Source organism: Spermophilus citellus (genome assembly GCF_964194105.1).
Source record: "Spermophilus citellus genome assembly, chromosome: 10".
NCBI lineage: Eukaryota > Metazoa > Chordata > Mammalia > Rodentia > Sciuridae > Spermophilus > Spermophilus citellus.
Genome location: NC_138197.1, coordinates 51,074,312 through 51,098,388, shown reverse-complemented (window position 1 = coordinate 51,098,388; position 24,077 = coordinate 51,074,312). Strand labels below are relative to the sequence as shown.

Here is a 24,077-nt window from a genome sequence, read left to right as displayed (position 1 = left end):
CGAAGTCGCTAGACTTAAACAAATTCATGGATCAGTGTCTTAGTCCATTTGGGCTACTGTAACAAAATACCATAAAAGAGGTGGTTTATACACAACAGAAATTTCTTATAGTTCTGGAAATTGAACAGTCCAAGAACAAGGCTCCATCAGATTTGGTATCTCATGAGGGTCTACCTTCTTGTTCACAGATGAAGCCTTCTTGCTGTTCCCTTGCCTAAAAGAAGTGGCAAGGCAGCTCTCTGGAACTTCTTCTCTAAGAGTACCAATCCTACTCATGAATCCTCATAATTTCATCACCTCCCAAAGGCCCCACCTCTTGATACCACCACATGGGTGGATTTGGTAAATTTGGAGGGGGGAACACAAACATTCAGACCACAGCAGTCAGTCTCAGTAATGTTAAGTCATCATATTTACTTCACCCAGGCGTTTGTAGGATTGAAGGTAGAGAGGAAGTAAGGCCTGAAAGAACAATTCACTACCATCAAAAATAATATTGCTTATCAAGAAGAAGAAAGCTCTTCTGGGAAACACTGATCCTTCTGGAAAATAAATTCCAAGGAAATTCTCAAAGAGGACTGATTACACAATATCAGACTGGGTTAGTGCCTATTATTTTCCATGGACACATGGCTGACTCAGTTCTTAGACATAACTGGGACAACACAAACCAAAACAGCATCATGTCTCATTCCAAAGAAACTGCAATAAAACTCTGCCTTGAGAATCCTTTCTGGATTCTGTAGCTATTACTGTAAGGTTTCCTTTGGTTTCTAAAGTGAGAATATGGGCAATTTGCTTAGATGGCTCTCTTGGATATGCACTGCAGCAGAATTCCACAATTAACAAGATCAATGATGCCTATCATCTTTAAATTCTAAGGAAGGAAGAGACAAAATGGTATTAGAGTCCTCACAACACTTAGAAATGACCAGTGTATTAGAGAGGAGCTGCTTCTATTCTAGCCTTCATGACGAGGCCTGATCCTGAATCATCTCCCTTCTATACCCCACTCCTCTTGGGTATCTAGATGTTACTCATGTTACCTGCTGGTTGTACAAAGGCCCTCAACCAATCATTCTCTGCTCTCTCCTATCAACAGCAACAGCATTTTCCAGCTCAGGAGCATTTCTTTTCCTCTTCACCAGGTCATCTTTCTTTTCTTTATGGCAGAAGTCAACCAGATATTAAGGGGAAAGGGAATATCAGTTTAAACTAAGAATATTAAATTAATCTGCAATTGGTACCATAAGAATAGACAATTAGGTAAAGAGAGCTTTCCTACTGCCCTGAAATAAACAGTATGCCTTCCCAGGGCTTGAGGAATTAGAGTTTGGCAATTAGGGACCTAGTATGCAACATGTAAGGAGGCAGAACTCTCCCAGGTGCCAGCACTGTCCTTGCGCAATCCTGAGAGTGATGTCTCCTTACATTTTGTGCCCCGCTGGGTGGCCCAGTTGCCTTATTCTAAAGGTCCTGTGACATCTTGGTGACAATGGTCATGGAAGGACAAGAAGGAAAACTTCAGTTATTCCCAAGTCGCTGTCTAAGGAGAAGGCATCATTGGTTCTACCTTCCCTTTTAATTCCTCAATAATTTCTTACTTAATTTCTGACTAAAGCCCAAGCCCTTGGCTGGTAAATGCCCAACCCCTTATGTGAAAAAGGAACAAATCCTGGAGAGTGGGAAAGCCTTCTGGCCCAGGGGCCTCAGAAATGAAGGCAGGATCAATTAGCTCTCCCAGGCCCTGCTTAGATACCTGAGAAGCCGGTAGGGCAGGCCTAGGGGTCCCAAGCAAAGTCAATGCCAGCCCCTTTGTACTTACTCTAGGTCCACCACTCTCATCACTTTTTTGTTGTTGTTGGGTCAAAGAATAGATAAGTGGCTATTTTATATACCTTAAAACCAAACCAAACAGCTTTGTTCCCATTCCACTTCCCACATGGATCACCCTCAATTTCATGTCCCCCTTTGCAGCAAAACTCCTCAAAAAAATTGTTTAAGCTTGCTGTTTTCATCTTTCACTCTTTATCAGGCCCATTCCTGCCAGGCTCTTGCCCTAACTACTCAACCACTACTCTTGTCAAGGCTGCTATCACCTTTGCATTGCTAAATATGAGAGCCTCTATCACTTCTTCCTCCTCATCACCTTTCTTCACCTGTCTTCCAGGACACTGAACTGTCTTGTTACCTCCTCCTTCACTGGTTCCTTCTCTGTGCCCCTGGCTCTACCACTGTTTAATAATTGAGTATCCCAGATCTCCATCACTTGTCCTCTCCTCTATTTATATTTAATCTCTCATCCTAACTCAGCAGGAAACTTGGATTTATTGGGAGTATAAGTGGCAGGTAGGCACTTTACATAACTTGAAGTCCTGGGACTGCTGCTATGTAAATTTACTGTGTACTAGAAAACAAAATGAGGAAAGTTCATTGGTGTACAAGAAAGAACACTGGACTGACTGAAAATAAAAAAAAATCAGAGTTGTTACTTAGGCATTGTGAATAAAGAGACTATTGCCCATTGAAAGATCTTTTCTACTGGCTATGCCCCAGGAACACCAGAATGAATAAAAGAAATTTTTGATCCAGAGGAGAAGTACAGCGGGAGCCCATTAGTCTCCAACTGTGTCTTGGTTTCTTCAGCCTCAAATCTGAATCTCCAGTATTTCCCAAACCAAAATACCAACAAAAGCAGGCACTAGGTACTAAAGAGCTCTGGTAAAGTCACTATGTGATATTATTTTTCAGGTAAGAATATAAATATTACTATATTAAATTTCTACTTTATTAACAGTGAAAACTACCATACTGCTACTTCTTTTTATAATAAAGGTTGACAATACATATTCAAATAATCCTTTGGAGCAAAATGGAACTGAAATGGCAATAAATATGAACTTGTTTTTCCTGAAAGCATTATTTGTTCTACCATAAAAATGTAATCTTTAATGATTTTATCTCTTACACAATTCCCTTTTTGACAAAGCTAAATTTGCAGAGTTCATACAATAAAACTGTCTAGTTGCTAGAGCAGCTCATAGAACATGCTGAAATGAAGGGAACAACATTAAGTCAAATGACTGACAGTATAACTTCTCGTGTTTCTTAAAATCAGACCCATGATTTTAAGAAAGAATACTTCAAAGTAGCAATATCTTTTAAAAAGAATGAGAAGTTATATATTTAATTTCTTGAGATTATAAAGAAATTATCAAGAATAAATAGCAGGGCTGGGGATGTGGCTCAAGTGGTAGCGCGCTCGCCTGGCATGCGTGCGGCCCAGGTTCGATCCTCAGCACCACATACCAACAAAGATGTTGTGTCCGCCGAGAACTAAAAAATAAATATTAAAAATTCTCTCTCTCCTCTCTCACTCTCTCCTCTCTCACTCTCTCTTTAAAAAAAAAAAGAATAAATAGCATGAGAATTTCTCTATTTACAGAGAGCTGTTTAGATTACGTCAAATGGTTAATACTTCTCTATGTTGTTCAAAAATAACTTTGTTTAATTATAAATAATTTTGATTCCTTTGATTACCTTAAGGCACTGCTAGAAGAAAAGGTTATTTCTATCAAAATCAGCCATCTCTGGAGGCTCATCCACTCATCCACACCCAGTTGAACTTGCTTTTTCCCCACACACACTGTCCTACATGTCTTTCCAGGCTTTGCCTAGGCCACTTCCCACATGTTGAGTCCTTCTTACAACCCCACAAAGACCTCTCACCTCTAAACATATGGCTCAAATGACATCTCCAAGAAGCCTTCCTTCACTTCTGTACAAAGTCTCTCCCCATGGCACCTTCTTCAGTGGGCTGCTGCAGAATTCATAACCTGACTGTGATCACTTACTACCTGTTCCTCCACTCCCACCCCAACAGACTCTTGCAAGCCTAAACAGGAGGAAATCCCAAGTTTGAGTGCAGGGATTCAGATCAAAACTATGGAAGATGAAAAGGCCTTGATCCTTTTATATGGTGGGAGATGGGGATTGAAACCAAGGATGCTTTACCACTGAGCTACATCACCAGCTCCTTTTATTTTTTACTTTGAGACAGGGTCTTGCTAAATTGCCTAGGCTGGCTTTGAACTTGGGATCCTCTTTCCTCAGCCTTCTGAAAGTCACTGGGATTACAGATGTTTGCCACTGCACCTGGTCAGTTTGGTATTACTGTTGGAAGTTATTCATACATTATAAGAAAACCATATTGATAAGTATTATTACCAATTATTCTATCACTTTTCCAAAGTTCAGACAGACTTTCTTGCCAGGTAGGAAACCCACTGGGTTGTTGTGTACACAAAAGTGCCTTTGATTCACCCAGAGTCTGTATTAAACGCAGATAAAAATTCATACATGAAATATTTATAAAACAGTATTTCAACCATTTACACAACAATTAAAGAAGGGCTATCACAGAAGGGAAGTTTACCAGGAAAATGGGTATATTACTGAACACTACTATTTATGCTTTTCAATGTCAAAAAGTGCTTGATTGAAACAAAATAGAGCAACTCTCCACTGAGGAGAGCTAGCTAAGACTACTACCTCTCAGGATGACAGATCTGTACAGTAAAATGGACTACACAGATACACTAAGAAAGTGTAAGAAGTACATAATGCAGCAGAAACATCTATACACAAAACTTAGCCATCACAGCAGCTAAGGCAATTTGCAAAAATGGAGGAGGGAACTGGCAGGTGTCTAATTTCCAGACACTGTGCTTTATGAAATCACAGTTTCATCTATTCTCTATAGCTATCTGGAGACAGGTATTGTTAACCTCATTTTAATGAGTAAGAACTAAAGTTCAGAAAGATGAATGTGATCTCGCTTTGTCCCACATGTCCACTACACCACAATGAACAAAAGGCCCTTGTCTCTGAGCATGCACCATGAATCAAAAACTAGGGGTATATATGGAGTGAACATGAATCCTGGAACATATCGGAATGACAAAGTTTACATTGTTATCCCATGTAATTATCAATAATCCTTATATTTCACTCTCCGAAGTGTCTTATTTGAATAATTGTTTCTAAGTATAAAAGAGTGAAAGTCTACTTACATGTAGCCTATGTCTGGATCAAGTCTGAGGTTTGAGGGGAAAAAACTGTATTATTTTAATAAAAATAATGACTTGGATTAGTTTATATGCCAAGTTCTTTACATATAAAATTTAATGTTCAAGCAACCAATGAAACAGATAGTCCTATATTTAATATTTTAAGTAAGAGAACTTTAAGTCTTTAGAGACATGAGAGAGAACTTTGTGAAACTAAGCACATAAAGTCAACCATTAATTAATTCAAGAAGCTAACTTGTACTTAGACTGATGATCCCAGATGATATTTGGCAATTTATGAGACTACAGAACACAGACACTGTACCTTGGGACATCCTGAAGGGTAGCGATAAAAAAAGAGGATGAGCAATATGGATAAAGCCAGATGCCAGGAAGAAATTAATACTTCCCTTTCTGCTGAAATGTGTGTCTCTTTCTTCTCTTAGGTCCTTGGTAGGTCTACTAAATAGGTCTACTAAGCATGAATGTTATTTAATAGAAATGAAAGAGAAAGGTATAACCAGACAAAAACAAAGGACACAACTGGTGGCAAGTCAAAGACAGAAGTCTGACTCAGAAAGATGATGGGGAGACTGTCACAAGCATTTAAAAAGGAGTTTTAAGACATGTTTCCCTACTTTCTAAGGAGCAAGTTACCCTAGCGGAAATCTGAGAGGAAGAATGGAAGAATAAAAGAAGGGGTGTGGGAGTGAGTAAGTGAGATGATTGGCATAAGATAGTATTATAAGGCAATTAAAAGCCATATTTCCCTATCTGTTGTGAACCTTTTAACATAGTGATATTAAATGTTCTGAAAGGGGAGAAACCATGGATTCCACCCTATACTAGTTTTATAACTTTCATGAGGTCCACTTAGATGAAAAATATTACCTTTGGGCTGAGGGTACAGCTCAGTGGTAGAGTGCTCATGAGGCCCTGAGTTTGATCCCAACATCAGGGGCAAAAGGTATCACCTTTGTGAAGTTATCTTATTAGATCTTACAAAAACTTATTTTGTATTTTGATTCTGTTTTTCATACTGCATTCAGGTAGACAGAGACCCAGTGATAGAAACTAGGCCATAGAATGACTTGACTAAGACTACAGGAATAGAATCAATTGTTGTTCCACATTTATCAGACAGTTACATACTGACCTCATGTATACAAACTCAGTCACATGTAAAAATGCAAAGCAACAAGAAACCTATACTGAACTCTCACCAATTCAACCTACAATCTAATAATCATATCTGCCTTTGAGATTATTCTGGTCTGTCAAAATATATTCTACTGTCATGTATAACTCAAAGTAACAAATTAAAAACAGATTATTCTAGTCATTGAAGGAATAAATCTGAATGAATCTAGAGTCAAAGACACACACACACACACACACACACACACACCATCACTACAAATTTAAAGACATAAATATAGGTTGTATATGTGCATCTTTGCAGTGCAAAGATACCCCCAAACTGCTAACAATAGTTACCTTGAAAGAAAACAAAATTCAATAAAGGTAGGGGTAATTTTATTCTTTATTTTATCTTTTTATATATATGCTTTAAACTTACTGTATTACTATTTAAAATGAGCAACTGTTTTAATTAGATGATGACTAATGCTTTGCTTTTGCTAAAAACTTCTTTTCCAGAATTAAAAAAAAAAATACAAGGTATCAGATGTGTGTTGCGAATTTTCTTTAGTCATCAATCTTTGCCTTCTAAGGAGGAAATCAAACAAATCTGAAAACTGTTTCAAATAGTATAAAATAAAATTTTATTTAAACTTAAAAGTGTTTTTATTTTGGGGCAGGGGTGTGGCTTATCGGGGAACTCAGAGCAAATCATTAGAGAGCAGACCAAGATACTGTCTGATCATGCTCACCTCAGCAGGCAGTCTATGTCCTATGATGAGACAGGACCAAGGCTGTGCTGGGGTAGTACAGTCTGACCTTCCTAGGGTTTTATGCACCAGAGATCAAAGTTAATCCTAGTCACAAACTGGTTGGAAATGTCTGCAAATCCATAAATACTGCTAGAAAAAGACCAAGATCCCTTTAACAGCCATGTTCAGGAAGGACACCACAAACATATTAGAGAAAGTAATACTTAAACTTCAAAAGCACAATATCTCACCCTGAGCATATTTCCTAAAAATTCCTTATCCAGGTGGAATTGCTCATGTTAACAGTGGAGTCAAGATGGGACAAAGTGAACAATAATGCATCAAAATGGCTAAGGAATTAAAGTAATGTCCTATTTATCCCTTTTAATCCATAAAGATGTTGCAAGTTTGTTTCAGTGTCATTGACAATGAATATTTGAAAATTTAAACTACAGTGACATAATGGGTACAGGGAAAGGGGCAGAAATTTAAACATAGGTAGGACTTGAATGTCTATCCCCTCTAAAACTCATACTGAAATTTAATTACCATTGTGTTAGTATTAAGAACTGTTACCTTTAAGAGGGATTAGGCCATGAGTGCTCCAGCATCATGAATGGATTAGGCTGTTATTTCACTTAGGAGTGAAATAAATAAAGGTGGGTTTGGTCCCATTTTATCTCTCTCATTTTTCCTTCTCACTTACAACCACATGACCATGGAGCAAGGAGGTGCTCTACCATGGTCATGGTCTTCCCAGCCTCTAGAATTATGAGCCAATAGATTTCTGATCATTACAGGTTATCCAGTCTCAGGTATTCTGCTATAACGGAAGAAAACAAACTATGATGGGGACAAACTGCTCTTCATCATTCCCAGGGTTGCTGGGCCCCATACCTCCAGAAGCATGATACTGGTTACATAGGTTTTCATCAAAATACAAAAACCAAACAAACCTTAAGTCTACTTTAGTTTGTATTCTTTTTTTGAATGGCAGTCTGTTCAATACTACCCAGAAACTCTGATGATTCTTTTGCTGTTCAATTCTGTGAACAGTACCTCCCAATAAATAATCTTTTTTTTTTTTTTTTTTTTTTTTTTTTTTTTTTTTTTTTAAGAGAGAGTGAGAGAGGGGAGAGAGAGAGAGAGAGTTTTTTTATTTTTTTTTTTAGTTCTGGGCGGACACATCATCTTTGTTGGTATGTGGTGCTGAGGATCGAACCCGGGCCGCACGCATGCCAGGCGAGCGCGCTACCGCTTGAGCCACATCCCCAGCCCCGAATAAATAATCTTTTTTTTTAAAAAAAAATTTATTTATCCTAATTTGTTATACATGACAGCCAAATGCACTTCAATTCATAGTACACATATAGAGCACCACTTTTCATTTCTCTGATTGTACACAAAGTAGACTTGTATCTTCATACATGTACTTAGGGTAATGATGTCTATCTCATTCCACCATCTTTCTTACCCGCATACTCCTTGCCTTCCCCTCCCTCGCCTTGGCTCTATCTAAAGTTCCTCCATTCCTCCTATGCCACCCACCACCAATCCCCATTATGGATCAGCATCCTCACATCAGAGAAAACATTTGGATTTGTTTTTTTGGGGGAATGGCTTACTTCACTTAGCATTATATTCTCCAACTCCATCCATTTATTGCAAATGCCATGATTTTATTCTCTTTTAATGCCAAGTAATATTCCATTGTGTATGCATACCAGATTTTCTTTATCCACTCATTTACTAAAGGGCATCTAGGTTGGTTCCACAATTTAGCTATTGTCAGCTGAGCTGCTATAAACATTGATGTGGCTGTGTCACTATAGTATGCTGTTTTTAAGTCCTTTTGGTATATACCAAGGAGTGGGATAGCTGGGTCAAATGGTGGTTTCATTCCAAGTTTTTCGAGGAATCTCTATACTGCTTTCCAGATTGCCTGTACCAATTTGCAGTTCCACCAGCAGTGTATGAGTGTGCCTTTTCCCCCACATCCTTGTCAACACTTAATGTTGTTTGTATTCTTAATAACTGCCATTCTGACTGGAGTGAGATGAAATCTTAGAGTAGTTTTGATTTGCATTTCTCTAATTCCTAAACATTTTTCAAACGTTGGTTGATTAATTGTATATCACCTTCTGAGAAGTATCTGTTTAGTTCCTTAGCCCATTTATTGATTAGGTTATTTGGAGTTTTTTGGTGTTAAGTTTTTTTTGAGTTCTCTAAATATTCTAGAGATTAGTGTTCTATCTGATGTGTGTGTGGTAAAAATTTGCTCCCACTGTGTAGGTGCTCTCTTTACCTCATTGATTATTTCTCCTGCTGAGAAGAAGCTTTTCAGTTTGAATCCATCCCATTTATTAATTCTTGATTTTATTTCTTGTGCCATTGGAATTTTGTTAAGGTGTAATCTGATATGAGGAGATTTGGACCTACCTTTTTTTCTATTAGGCACAGGGTCTCTGGTTTAATTCCTAGGTCCCTTATCCACTTTGAGTTGAATTTTGTGCATGGCAAGAGAAGGGGGCTTAATTTCATTTTGCTGCATACAGTTTTTCCAGCACCATTTGTTGAAGAGGTTATTAATTCTGCCCATTCAATAGCAAGGTAGATCTTTCCATCTTCCAAGATCTTCTTTAATTTCTTTCTTTAGTGTTTTGTAGTTTTCGTTGTAGAGGTCTTTCACCTCTTTTGTTAGGTTGATTCCCAAGTATTTTATTTATTTATTTTTTTTGAGGTTATTGTAAATGGGGTAGTTTTCCTCGTTTCCCTTTTAGAGGATTTGTCACTGATATACAGAAATGTCTTTGATTTATAGGTGTTGATTTTGTATCCTGCTACTTTGCTGAATTCCTTTACTAGTTCCAGAAGTTTTCTGGTGGAATTTTTTTGGTGTTCTAGGTATAGAATCAGATCATCAGCAAATAGTGCCAATTTGAGTTCTTCTTTTCCTGTCTGTATCCCTTTAATTTCTTTCATCTACCTAATTGTTCTGGCCAGTGTTTCAAAAACTATGTTAAATAGAAGTGGTAAAAGAGGGCATTCTTGTTTTGTTCCAGTTTTTGGAGGGAATGCTTTCAATTTTTCTCCATTTAGAATGATGTTGGCCTGGGGCTTAGCATAGATAGCTTTTACAACATTGAGATATGTTCCTGTTATTCCTATTTTTTCCTAGTGTTTTGAACATGAAGGGGTGCTGTATTTTGGTGAATGCTTTTTCTGCGTCTATTGAGAGGATCATATGAGTCTTATCTTTAAGTCTGTTGATATAATGGATTACATTTATTGAATTCCATGTTGAATCAACCTCGAATCCCTGGGATGAACCCTACTTTATTGTGTTGCACTATCTTTTTGATATGTTTTTGTATTCTATTTGCCAGAATTTTTTTTTTAATTTTTGCATCTATGTCCATTAGAGATATTGGTCTGAAGTTTTCTTTCTTTGATGTATCTGTGTCTGGTTTTGGAATCAGGATGATATTGGCCTCATAGAAAAAGAGGAAACACTTTCAAACTCATTCTATTTCCTGAAATAAATTGAAGAATATTGGTATTAGTTCTTCTTTGAAGGTCTCGTAGAACTCAGCTGTGTATCCGTCTGGTCCTGGGCTTTTCTTTGTTGGTAGGCTTCTGATGGCATCTTCTATTTCATTGATTGAAATTGATCTGTTTAACTTGTGTATATCATCCTGATTCAGTCAGAGCAAATCCAGAAATTTTGTTGATGCCTTTGATATTTTCAATTTAACCAGGGAACAAATTTCCTAAATAATTTCTAATTATCTTCTGTATTTCTGTAGTATCTGTCGTGATATTTCCTTTTTCATCATGGATGTTAGTAATTTGACTTTTCTCTCTCCTTCTCTTCATTAGCATGGCTAAAGGTTTATCAATCTTATTTTTTTTCAAAGAACCAACTTTGTGTTCTGTCAATTTTTTTCAGATTTTTTTTTTCTGTTTCAATTTCATTGATTTCAGCTCTAATTTTAATTATTTCCTGTCTTCTACTGTTTTAGTGCTGATTTGTTTGTCTTTTTCTAGGACTTTGAGATATAATGTTAGGTCATTTATTTGTTGACCTTTTCTTCTTTTAAGGAATGAACTCCATGCAATGAACTTTCCTCTTAGTACTACGTCCCAGAGATTTTAAATCGTTGTATCAGTGTACTCATTTACCTCTCAGAATCTTTCCATTTCTTCTTTGATGTCTTCTGCTACCCATTCATTCAGGAGCATATTATTTAGTCTCCAGGTGTTGGAGTAGCTTTTATTTTTTATTTTATCTTTGATTTCTAATTTCATTCCATTATGATCTGAGAGAATGCAGGGTAGTATCTCTACTTTTTTGTATTTGCTAAGAGTTGCTTTGTGGCATAATATATGGTCTATTTTAGAGAAGGATCCATGTGCTGTGAGAAGAAAGTGTATTCACTCACTGATGGATGATATATTCTATATGTGTCTGTTAAGACTAAGTTGTTGATTATATTATGGAGTTCTATAGTTTCTTTGTTTAGCTTTTGTTTGGAAGATCTATCCAGTGGTGAAGCAGGTGTGTTAAACTCACCCAGAATTATTGTGTTGTCTATATGATTCTTGAACTTGAGAAGAGTTTAATGAACATAGATGCTCCATTGTTTGGGGCATATATATTTATAATTGTTATGTCTTATTGATATATGTTTCCCTTAGGCAGTATGAAATGTCCTTTTTTATCTCTTTTGAGTAACTTTTGGCTTGAAGTCTACTTTATTTGATATGAGGATGGAAATCCCTGCATGTTTCCGCAGTCCATGTGAGTGCTTTGTTTTTTCCCCAATCTCTTTCTTCCCTTGTTTTTTCATGTTGTTTGTGTATCTTCCCTTCTAGCACTGCAGATATGAGGTATTACAGTTTTTACCCTATAGGCTTATAGTGCCCCTGCAGGATTTCCAATACCTCTCCTTTAAGGGGGAGAACAATATTAACAGATCCAAAATACAAACAATATACAACCTCAAACCAAATAGTTGCTATTACAGCTTTGTCACAATATACAGAAATGGTAAGTCAATTATTATCTACAATATAAAACAGTAGGTTCGCAAAAGGATCTATAGTTTCTGATGGTGGACAAAAAACCGGTTGTGAGGTGTATGATCAGATGTTGAGGGGTAGGAGGTGATGATGTAGAGTTATTAGATCTTAGAAAGCGTGAAAGAGGAATCTAAGGAAGTTGATTAGTAGCAGAAGAGAGAGAATGTGATTTTGGGAAGATAAGTAAGTGGGAAGACAACAGAGTACAAAAAACAAACAAAACATTAAGAAAAATTAAAAAATGAAGAACATACTGTCCTCAGTAGCCTAATTCATGAGAAGTACTTGGTTTCACAAATGTTGGGGATGTGAGGGTGGGAGGAGTGAGAGGAAAAAAAAATCTCAAGGATTATTTTTGTTGGAGATTAGTATCTTTCCTGCTTCCCTTCTCTTCGAATAGGTGGGGTTGTCTGTTGTTTGCTGGTATCTTCACCCTCAGGATGGTGAAGGTTATCAGGGTGCGAGGGTTGGTCTTGGACGCATAGTTCCTAGATGTGGGGAATGGATGGCACTTGTGATCCCCAATGGTTGGCTGCATCCCAAGGATCTCCTTTGGGGACCGGTGGTATGATGTGGGTGCCTGGTCTTATCTCCTTATATCGTCTGTAAACCTCACAATTCCTAGTCTCTAATTTAGCCTCTAAACTGTATCTCACTCACCCCCTCCCTTTCTACTTCCCAATCAGAAACCTTTCTCTCTGGAGGTCTTGTAGGCTGTGCTTGGGGGCGGGGGGCTGCATACCTGTTTTGGAGATCTATTTTGTAATGAGCAGTTCAGGACCAGGTTTTGTGAGCTACAGACGGCCTACAGCCGCAAGCACTATGCCAGGTTAGCGGCTGCCGAGGAGATGGGGGAGTTGGGGACTAAAGAAGGGTATCCTGATATTGCTTCTAAGCCCCAGCTGGTGTTCCAAGTGGGAGGCTGCCCCAACTAAAGATGGCAATGTGTCCCAAGATGGAGGTGGCTGCTTTCACCAATGGGGTGTCAGGACAGGTGGGGCCGGGTGGTGGCGGTGGACAGCATATTCAGAGATGCAGCTCTGCGGTGTGCTGTGTTGTGGCTGGTGGTTGTCTCCAGATGCTGTGCAGTGTCCCCAGGTGAAGGCTACTGCATGTGGTAGACTATGGCAGTAGCTGCAGTTTTCTAAGATGGAGGCAACCGGGGGAGCCCCACGTTGGTAGATGGGGGTCCACACGGGAGTGGCTACTGGAGTTCCTATGCGTGGGCAGTGGCTGGGTGTCCTGTGCCAGTGCTGATGCCGGTGGTCCTGCTCAGGCACTCAGAGTTCCTGTGTGGGTGAGTGGCCAGGAATTTTGCTCTGACACTGAGGTCTGCCTGGGCACAGCGACCTTCAGTCCTGTGTGGGAGCAGCCGTCGGGGGTCCTCTAATCACTCACAGAGAAACAATATTCCCACTACTTAAATCCCAGGTCAAGGAGTGACACAGAATGCAGCCTCCCTCTAGCCCCCCATCTTATATCCCCAATGGTCTTTAAAATAATTTTTTTTCCACCAAAAAAGCATACCATGAAATCTGAAGATATTTGGTCAACTTTATATGTTTTGTGGTCTACTTATTAAAAGAATATAAATACATGAATACCTTCCACAAGTAATTGTTTGCCTTTTGGTGATGTGATAAATATATAAGATTCATTTATTTTTAAAGTAATTATATACATGAATCATTCTCTTGCTTTTACTTTTGCTTCTGTATTTTACTACACCTTTCCCAAATCCAGGATCAGATAGTCATTCTAGTATATTACATTTTTATATTCATTATTTGCAATGGCATTTTTTAGCAATTCAACATTCCTCTAACCTTTTTATACTTCTCCAAGTATTTATATGTTTTATCAGTATCGTACTATTTTTTACTTTTATGAATTTATTTTTTCGGTAACTGAGGACTGAATCCAGGGCCCTTACTCTACCACTAATATATACCTCTAAGCCCTTTTATTGCTAAGGATCAAAGATCAAATCCAGGCCTTATGCATGTGAAGCAAGTATTTTACTACCAAGCTACACCTCTAGCAGCCCCCTGCCCTTTTTTTCTTTGTGGTGCTGAGAATCAAACCCAGGACCTCACAATTTTCTATTTTTAAGTAATTACCTAGCATTGCAATTTTCCCTTCATTATTCTTCTTTATAAACACATTTGGCTCTTAATTATTGTATAAAATGAAATTCATAATCACACTGAGCTGTGAAAATTCCCTACTGAGATTTTGATTGTAACTGTACTAAACTTATAAATCAATACAAATACATTAAAAACCATTAATGAGTTGTTTTTCTACCCAGAAAGTCTCCTATCTTCCCAGAATTGTACAATAGTTTCCTTCCTACAGGCAGTTTGCATTTCTTATCAAATTTAATCCTTAGTATATTCTTTATTGCTCCTATAAATGGGTTCCCTTTTTGTCACTTTCTAATTGGTTACTGGTACTACATACCAAAGATCATGATATTTATAATAGAACCTTACTAAACTCTGTTACTTATAGTTGTCTTGGAAATTTTTAAATGGAAATAGTTTTATCTTCCTTCCCAATAGTTCTGCTATCCCCACAGAATTACTGGGAAGGAAGATCTTTTTACTTAAGACACTAACTAGATATTTCAGCATTATTTCTTAGCAAATGATGAAAGTAAGCATACTACTAATTCTAGAAATGGATAAAATTCTAATGTTTTACTACCATTAGTATTTTAGCATTGAGTATGAATTTTGTTTATAAAATTGTAGATACTTTCCACAAAATATTATTAGAGGACAATCTGAAAAAAGGAAATAATAGGGTGACATAATGGGTGATTTTATTTTTCCTCACATTTTTGTAGTAAATGGATTTTTATACATTTTTCCACAAATTATTCTGGCTATAAACTCTTCCAATTTATTTTCCAAACTTCCCAAAACAACTGGACACACATATATGTGCATATGCATTCAGACACACACACACACACACACTCTCTCTCTCTTTTTCATCTCTTTATTTTTCCTTATATTCCTTGCTTAAGGAGAATAATCTTGGTTAGCAACCTTGCAGAAAGCAAGAACAAAGAAAATCCTTAAAAAAAAAAAGGCTTTCTCTTTGGAAATAATATCCTACTCTGAGAATATTTAAAAATAATGTGTGACTACAAATTTCTATTTTATAAGTAAAAATGAAACTTCTAAAATCATTTGTTCATCATTAAGAGTATAGTGTGATGTGCTATAAAATAAAAATATTAACAAGTTGGCATTAAGAAAGTGATAACATTCTTAAAATCAGCGCTCCATGGAAACCAGATTCTAATACTCTTAATATTAGACTTGCATGTTAACAAACAGATATGATTTCTTCAGTTCTTATCCAATTGTGATTCTTTTCAAATTTCATTAAATGAACATTATACTGAACCTATCTTGAAACCTGAAAAAAATTGTGACACATCATCAGAAATTGTCCATTTAAAATAAAAACAGGTGAACTTTTCAGTTCTATTCCACCAACAAAGTTTCAAAGTGCTAAAACTGAAAAACTGCTCTCCATCTTCTAAACAGAAATAAAATATTTGAGTCACAATGGATAGCTCCTTTTTTGGTTAAAAAAAAAACAGGATGATGAATGCAATTGGAATGTTTATTGTTACTGAAATTCTTCAAGCCTGGATTCTAAGTATGTGTATTAAGGCAAATTACTATGACAACTTAAATTACAGAAAAGAAATGCCACCCTTTCTTTACCAAGTTTCTTCTCTGGAAGATAACTTTAAGCATTCTAAAATCTGTACATACAAATGAATGTAACAACAATAAACACCTCTTTACAAGTTTTATTTATAAATACCTTTATCTAAACCCTTAAAATAAACATAATTGACTTTTAATGGAAAATAGTTTCTATTAAAATAATATGGATGGAAAACCTAACGTGAACATACATAAACACCCAGTTTAAAATATAAAATATTGAGAGTATTTTTAAACTACTTCCCAACCAGAAGCATACTACAATACTATAGTATGCTTCATTCCAGAAACTGTGTGAGGGGCTGGGGATGTGGCTCAACCGGTATCACACTCGCCTGGCATGCATGCGGCCCGGGTTCGATCCTCAGCACCACATACAAACAAAGATGTTGTGTCCGCCAAAAACTAAAAAATATGGATTTCCAGTTTTCCCAACACCATTTGTTGAAGATGCTATCCTTCCTCCATTGCATGCTTTTAGCCCCTTTATCAAATATAAGATAGTTGATAAAGGGGCTAAAAGCATGCAATGGAGGAAGGATGAAACCGAATCCCTTTCTCTCGCCATGCACAAAAGTTAACTCAAAATGGATCAAGGAGCTTGATATCAAATCAGAGACTCTGCGTCTGATAGAAGAAAAAGTTGGCTCCGATCTACATATTGTGGGGTCGGTCTCCAAATTCCTTAATAGGACACCCATAGCACAAGAGTTAATAACAAGAATCAACAAATGGGACTTACTTAAACTAAAAAGTTTTTTCTCAGCAAGAGAAACAATAAGAGAGGTAAATAGGGAGCCTACATCCTGGGAACAAATTTTTACTCCTCACACTTCAGACAGAGCCCTAATATCCAGAGTATACAAAGAACTCAAAAAATTAGACAATAAGATAACAAATAACCCAATCAACAAATGAGCCAAGGACCTGAACAGACACTTCTCAGAGGAGGATATACAATCAATCAACAAGTACATGAAAAAATGCTCACCATCTCCAGCAGTCAGAGAAATGCAAATCAAAACCACCCTAAGATACCATCTCACTCCAGTAAGATTGGCAGCCACTATGAAGTCAAACAACAACAAGTACTGGAGAGGATGTGGAGAAAAGGGTACACTTGTACATTGCTGGTGGGACTGCAAATTGGTGCGGCCAATTTGGAAAGCAGTTTGGAGATTCCTGGGAAAGATGGGAATGGAACCACCATTTGACCCTGCTATTGCCCTTCTTGGACTATTCCCTGAAGACCTTAAAAGAGCATGCTACAGGGATACTGCCACATCGATGTTCATAGCAGCACAATTCACAATAGCTAGACTGTGGAACCAACCCAGATGCCCTTCAATAGATGAATGGATAAAAAAAATGTGGCATCTATACACAATGGAGTACTATGCAGCAATAAAAAATGACAAAATCATAGAATTTGCAGGGAAATGGATGGCACTAGAGCAGATTATGCTTAGTGAAGCTAGCCAATCCCTAAAAAACAAATACCAAATGTCTTCTTTGATATAATGAGAGCAACTATGAACAGAGCAGGGAGGAAGAGCAGGAAGAAAAGATTAACATTAAACAGAGACATGAGATGGGAGGGAAAGGGAGAGAAAAGGGAAATTGCATGGAAATGAAGGGAGACCCTCATTGCTATACAAAATTACATATAAGAGGTTGTGAGGGGAATGGGAAAATAAACAAGGAGAGAAATGAATTACAGTAGATGGGGTAGAGAGAGAAGATGGGAGGGGAGGGGAGGGGAGGGGGGATAGTAGGGGATAGGAAAGGTAGCAGAATACAACAATTACTAATAGGGCATTATGTAAAATTGTGGATGTGTAACTGACGTGATTCTGCAATCTGCATTTGGGGTAAAATTGGGGGTTCATAACCCACTTCAATCTAATGTATGAACTATGATATGTCAAGAGCTTTGTAATGTTGTGAACAACCAATAAAAAAAACTAAAAAATAAATATTAAAAAATTCTCTCTCTCCCTCTTTCTTAAAAAAAAAAGAAACTGTGTGAAATTATTTGCAAGGCAGGTTTGAAAAAAATATTATGCAGTTAAGTCCTGTTTATCATTATTTTTCCTTCACTAATGCTTTTTACAGGAAGGTACCAGAAAAGGGGTTGAGGGAAGACTATAGCCTATTTTAAACTGAAAGAAAAACAAAGAATAAAATAATCTGTAAAATTTACTGTTTTACTGAATCTGTCTTTTTACACAAATTACGGACTTTCAAGTCTGTTCTCCTAGTTTCAGATCTATGAATCTAAACAAAGGTGCCTTGTTTAAATAAAGTATGTATTATTCTCATCATCATTTCCTAAAAGAAAAATGGACTGAAGTCTTGATGGAAAAAATATGATTTAGTAGAAATATTCTGATTGTAAGACATTAAAAATTTACATTAGCCCGTGAAACAAAAAAAAAAAGTAAAATAGTTTTACAGTAGCAACAATGAAACCTCAAAGTTGTTTTTGTTACCCATCAAAGTTAACATTATCAAAATTAGATACTATATCAGAAAAGCTAAGGGAAGGCACCCTCTCCTGTGGGCAAGGAACAACAGCTTCTTCAGTAGCTAGCCCTCATAGGCTAAAGAGCTCTCTGTTTCTCATGTATCTACACCCCAGCCCTGGCAGACCTTTTGGTTATTTAAAACAAACAAACACACACAAAAAAACTTCCTTTAAAAAAGAGAAAAAAAAAAAAAAAGAAAAGAAGAGTCTCCTTGCACTGTAAGTAAAAATTTCAAAGGCTGATAATCTTTTTATTTTTATTTTGGTTGTTGATGAAACTTTATATATTTTTATGTGGTGCTGAGGATTGAACCCAGCATCTCACACATGCTAGGCAAGTGCTCTACTACTGTACGACATCCCCAGCCCATCAAAGGCTGATAATCTTGAAATATTGAGCAATTGAGAAGAAACAGCAAATCATGCAAATTCTTCAGCAGCAAACTCCAAGCAACCCATGCAATCCCTACCGGAATAACTGCAAGTGCTCCAGAGGAACCAAATAACTGAAATGTTCAAACCCAAATCCACACAATTCTTTTTTTTTTTTTAAAGAAAGAGTGAGAGAGAGGGAGAGAGAGAGAGAGAGAGAATTTTAATGTTTATTTTTTTTAGTATTTGGCGGACACAACATCTTTGTCTGTATGTGGTGCTGAGGATCGAACCCGGGCTGCACGCATGCCAGGCGAGCGCGCTACCACTTGAGCCACATCCCCAGTCCCCAAATCCACACAATTCTAATCACTAAGAGTGAATCATAGTCTCTCTTGAGGTAACTTACACACAAATCCTCCTAAATAAAAAATAATTAGTATAAAAGCGAAAGCTCACAGCATAGCTTTATCAGTATTGGAAGCTAAGTCTAAAATTCAAGTGACTCTCCAATCACACAGAGAACTTGTTAGTGAAGCTACATAGTCCTTTTAAAAAATATATATATATAATATATATATTTATTTTTTAGCTGTAGTTGGACACACTACCTTTATTTTATTTATTTGAATGTGGTGCTGACGATCGAACCCAGGGCCTTGCATGTGCTAGGCGAGTGCTCTACTGCTGAGCCACAACCCCAGCCCATACATAGTCCTTTTTACTTCTACGATTTTCTTGAATAGAGCTTCACTAGGACTTTTCAGCTCTCACACAGATATGACAAAATTGTCTTATTAGAATCCCTGTCTTCTAGTATACATTTGTGGTCTTGCAGTTATGGTTAGGGTTAATGACACAAGCACTACAACAGGATATATACAAGAACTGAACCAGTAAGGATACGGACCTACAGTTTTAGGAGTTCAGTCCCTCTGCATAACTCACAATTACTTGAAGACTTAAAGTTATTATTATTTTTTTATTTCATGAGGAGATTAATTTATGTAAGGCCTTTGAGAGCCATCAAATGTAAGCACACAGCTTTTACAAATGAGGGGCTAAGGAATTTATGAGATAGTAAACTGGTTGGTACCCTTAAAGAGTTTATTCACCTATAAAATGTGAACAGTTTATTCATAAATGATTCACTTAGTATAAACAAGGTCAAATTATTTTTCCCTTCTGGGACCAATAAGTCACTTCAATGCTCAAGAGAAAAGAGATCACACACAGCAAGCATACTAAAAGCAAGTGAAACACATTTTGGTTGCACATCCTCCCCTAAAGAGATTTTGTGCTCCCTTTTACTTAATGAAGCCAATTGTAGCCATTAGTGAAGACAACAGGATATTTCAGAATTATCATGGAGAATCATAAGAAAAACCAGTTACCCATTAAGGATTTCTAACTTTTCCCTGCTGATAACACTTCTCTGCTTTTGAAGAGACCACCAATTCAAAACATCAGTATAAAAGTGTTCAGAAAGCCCAAAAGCAGTGGTATACTGTGGGAGACCAACTTTACTCATGACTGAGTCACACTCCCTGTGGCTGGGTGCTGAGGCGCTCAGTTGCAGAAATGTGGCAGTTTTCCCCACCCTTCTTGGATCCGAGGGTTGGTGTCTCATGCATGGGTGTGTCTTGCTGCAGCCCCATGGGTGAAGCTATGCTCACCTGTTCCTTTGTAATATAACCCCTTGCCCTGTTTAGGATAGAATCTTCCATGGAAGTGCCTTGTGTGTGTCCCTTTCTCTTACTGTGCCCTTGGATGTGGCCTACCCAGGTGTCAGTCAACCTGCTGACAGTGGACATCATGAAGATAGACTCAGCCCCCTGAAACCTGACCCCTTGCCTCATTTAAATAACTTCTCCTCAATAAAAGGGGTCGGCCCCGGCCCCCCGACACTCTCTCTCTTCCTGCAGACCCTTAAGGTCAGAGGAGCCTTGACAGCGACTCCAAACAAAAAGGTATTTGTTATTCTGGGGGAGGGGAGGGGAGGCGGGACAGTGGGGGATAGGAAAGGGAGCAGAGTACAACAATTACCAATAGGGCATTATGTAAAATTGTGGATGTATAACCGACGTGATTCTGCAATCTGCATTTGGGGTAAAATTGGGAGTTCATAACCCACTTGATTCTAATGTATGAAGTATGATATGTCAAGAGCTTTGTAACGTTGTGAACAACCAATAAAAAAAAAAAAAAAAAAAAAGGTATTTGTGTCTCTTGTATGGTTATTTTGCGCAGCCCAGTCAGCCCAGTTTTACTGGAGTGACCCTTGAGCCTTTTAGTCGTGAGAACAGTAACCCAGCAGTATACCACCTCAAAAACTTCTGTTTCAAACTCCAAACTTGAACCCTACAGCATGTTTTAAGATGCTGTTAGTGTCATCACAAATTTAGAACAAAAAATTCTATAATGGTGGCAAGACCATTACTAACTATACTTTGTATTTTTCAAATTAAAACATCTTACAAATGATGATTCCTGAGTTCCCCCATGAATACACCTATAAATGTCACTGAAAAAATACTATGCTTCCAGGATGCATATAAAGAGTACAAGTTTTCTGACTCACCTCAGCACGCAGGAGTCTCTGAGCCAGAGCCAATATGAGGTAGTCTTGAGGAAGTGCACAGCACAGCACCAGGCAGATATTCTGGGAGGATCTACACAGGCACCTGAAAAGGTACACAGTGGTCTTAAGTCCTGGCTAATTTTTAATCTTAAAAATGCAAAATCACCCCATTTTAACTCACAACTATCAAAGAGCAAAATATACAAGCTTGGAGCTTCAAATAACATTCCCAGGGATAATTTTCCTTCCACCCTCCCCACCTCCACATCCCCTTCCCCTGGTCATTTGAATGGCACCATTTGTGGAATGGGTTTATTTTCTGTTTGGTTTCAATTAGCATTTTTGCCCCTTTGAAAAAGGAATTTCAGTTGTTTCTTTAAAAAGGTCACTGGATGGACTGTACTGTTGTTCTAGGAAGGTTATTGGCCTTCTTTTTCTCCTGACCAAAGCCCCCTGCAATATCACAACAATTTCTTGAAAGTAGTAAGCAGTTAGACATTTGGAAAACTGCCTAAAGCCAGGGCTAAAAATCAAGCTGGAGTAGACATCTCAGGTTTTCAGTCCTAACAAACACAAATGAAACATGCCACACTTTTCCATGATAAGTACACATCACTACCACTACCCAACTTAAGAAGAGGGCAACTAATTAAAACAAATTTTAAAAATGGAAAAAAAAAAAAGAGGGCAACTTGCACTTCTCTTGACCACTTTGTTGCCTAATGCTGTGAGAATGTAAAGCTCTGCCACGACGTTAGTTATAAAGAAAGCCTAGGGAAGAAATCTTGGCCACAAGACGGGAATTGACGCAATTCATTTGTCTGCCACGTTCAGACGATGCCCTCCACAGATGTTTCTACATTTATTTATAGGAAAGTTTACTTTAGAAACAGAACCAGCTTCCATCAACCATTTTAAAAAATACAAGACACTGAACAATTTTTATTATGAATAGAATATACTACCTAAAAGTATTTCAATTCTTAAATTCTTAGTCATAAAATGATATGAAATATTAAATTAGAAATAGCTTAAGGAAAAAGAACTGATGGACATTAAATCTGATGCAAAATTGAAGTAAATACATAAATTTCAAACATCACTGAGCAAGGGGGAAGTCAGTCAGCAAGCAGTTTGCCGTTCCATAGCCAGGTTCTCCCTGGACAGCTGCTACTTTCCCAGATGGAGACACTGTCTCCAAATCCCTTACTAGATTAACACTTCATATAACTTAATAGTTGCTACAAAAATGCCATTTGCTTCCTGATTATTTTGTATATAGTGTTACAGTTGTGATGTAATAAGGGTCTATTAGTGCCTGCTCCCACGTTTCTTTTAAAAGAAAAAGAGAGTAGTAGTCAGGATTTTTCCCCTAATGATAATAAACAGGCTTTAAGCATATTAGATATTACAGAAACCACAGAATTCCTTTTCATCCTAATGTGTCAGATGCTGGCAGAGAGCCTTCATATAACCTCATTCCTTCCAAAGAAACCAGGGCATTCACACATCCGAGGACCAAGTGCTTGATAGAGGGCTGGTCCAGGAGAGTGGCATCCAAAAAACAAGGGAGGGTTTAAGCCTGCTGAGAGATGACTGTATGACCAATTTGGAAACATTCAAGAAGAGGCCAAGTAGATCAACAACCACCCTAACTCCCATTCTTGGGCCTGGATATTATTGGAATCTAGCTCACTGGTAAAGTATTGTTATTTACCTAAATCAAAATCTCTTCCCACTTTTTTTTTTCCCTCTAAAGCCTCATCTCTTTCTAGTTTTGTTTTTAAGAAAAGGTCTGGGAGTTGGGAATGAGCAACTGAGAAGGGAGTTTCTAAAACTGACAATCATTAGCTTATTTTGTTTACAAAATAAAATTATCATTAAAGCCACACACTTAAGGGAAAGAAGATATGGTGCTTACTCCCTCATATATAATCCCAAACATACCAATTTACACATATCCTGAGATTAACAGCATTCCTTTTTAGATTTACAATGCAAAACTCCAAATGAGTCAAGGCTCTCTGGGATGGGATGGGGTATACTAGTTCTGCTAGAGTCCCAGGAATGTGCTGTAGAATGCCCATGAGAAATGCCAAATCTGATGAGAAAGAGTGGAACTAGGCTCTTATGTACCTGTCCCCCCACCAGTTCTTTGAGGCACTAATTGTCTCCTCCTTGATTACTATAAGCATCCTAACTAGTACACCCACAGTTCACCTTTCAGTCAGGTCACTTCATAGAAACAAACCAAGCAAAAAAGACCAAATCCTATCATTCAATTGCTTTTGAAAGTCTCCATGAAAAGGTTCCAACTGTTTTGAAGGAGTGGTGTAACTTTTTTGGTAACTCTAGTGACAAAATTTTGTAACCACAAATACACATATAAGATTTAGCAATTTGGGTAGTACTTAAGAAGGCAATAAGAATCCAGAAATTTAATTGGGGAAACACTCAGAAAATTTATAATGTGCTGGGTATTCTACAGGAAACCTTTTACATCTTTTCATGTCATTGTGAAAGCTCATCCACAGTTGCTCTCCTGAAATCACCATAAGGCATGCCCCTGCCTCCCTACCGCACAGCTTCCAGACTCAAACTCTACACTGGAATCTCATAACAGGATCATCATCTTGTAACAGCTAAACTCCAACTCACTCTATGAGAGACAGCTCAAATGTCTTCTTACCAGTCCCTGAAAACCTTCCCTCATCCAAATTAATCACTCCAGGTATTACCAAGTATCTACCTTTGGTACTCACTGGCACTGTTTGCTGAATCCTCACAATAATCCAATGAGGT

General features: G+C 37.6%; 1 protein-coding gene across 1 annotated transcript in view; it reads right to left on the bottom strand.

Annotated features, from left to right (window-relative positions):
- Positions 1–21,378, bottom strand: part of RASSF8 (Ras association domain family member 8) — a 103,776-nt gene extending 82,398 nt beyond the window's left edge. Inside the window, exon 1 of the mRNA XM_081311162.1 lies at positions 21,276–21,378. The gene's annotated coding sequence lies outside the window, so the exon portion shown is untranslated. The remainder of the gene's footprint in view (positions 1–21,275) is intronic.
- Positions 21,379–24,077: the final 2,699 nt, after the last annotated feature.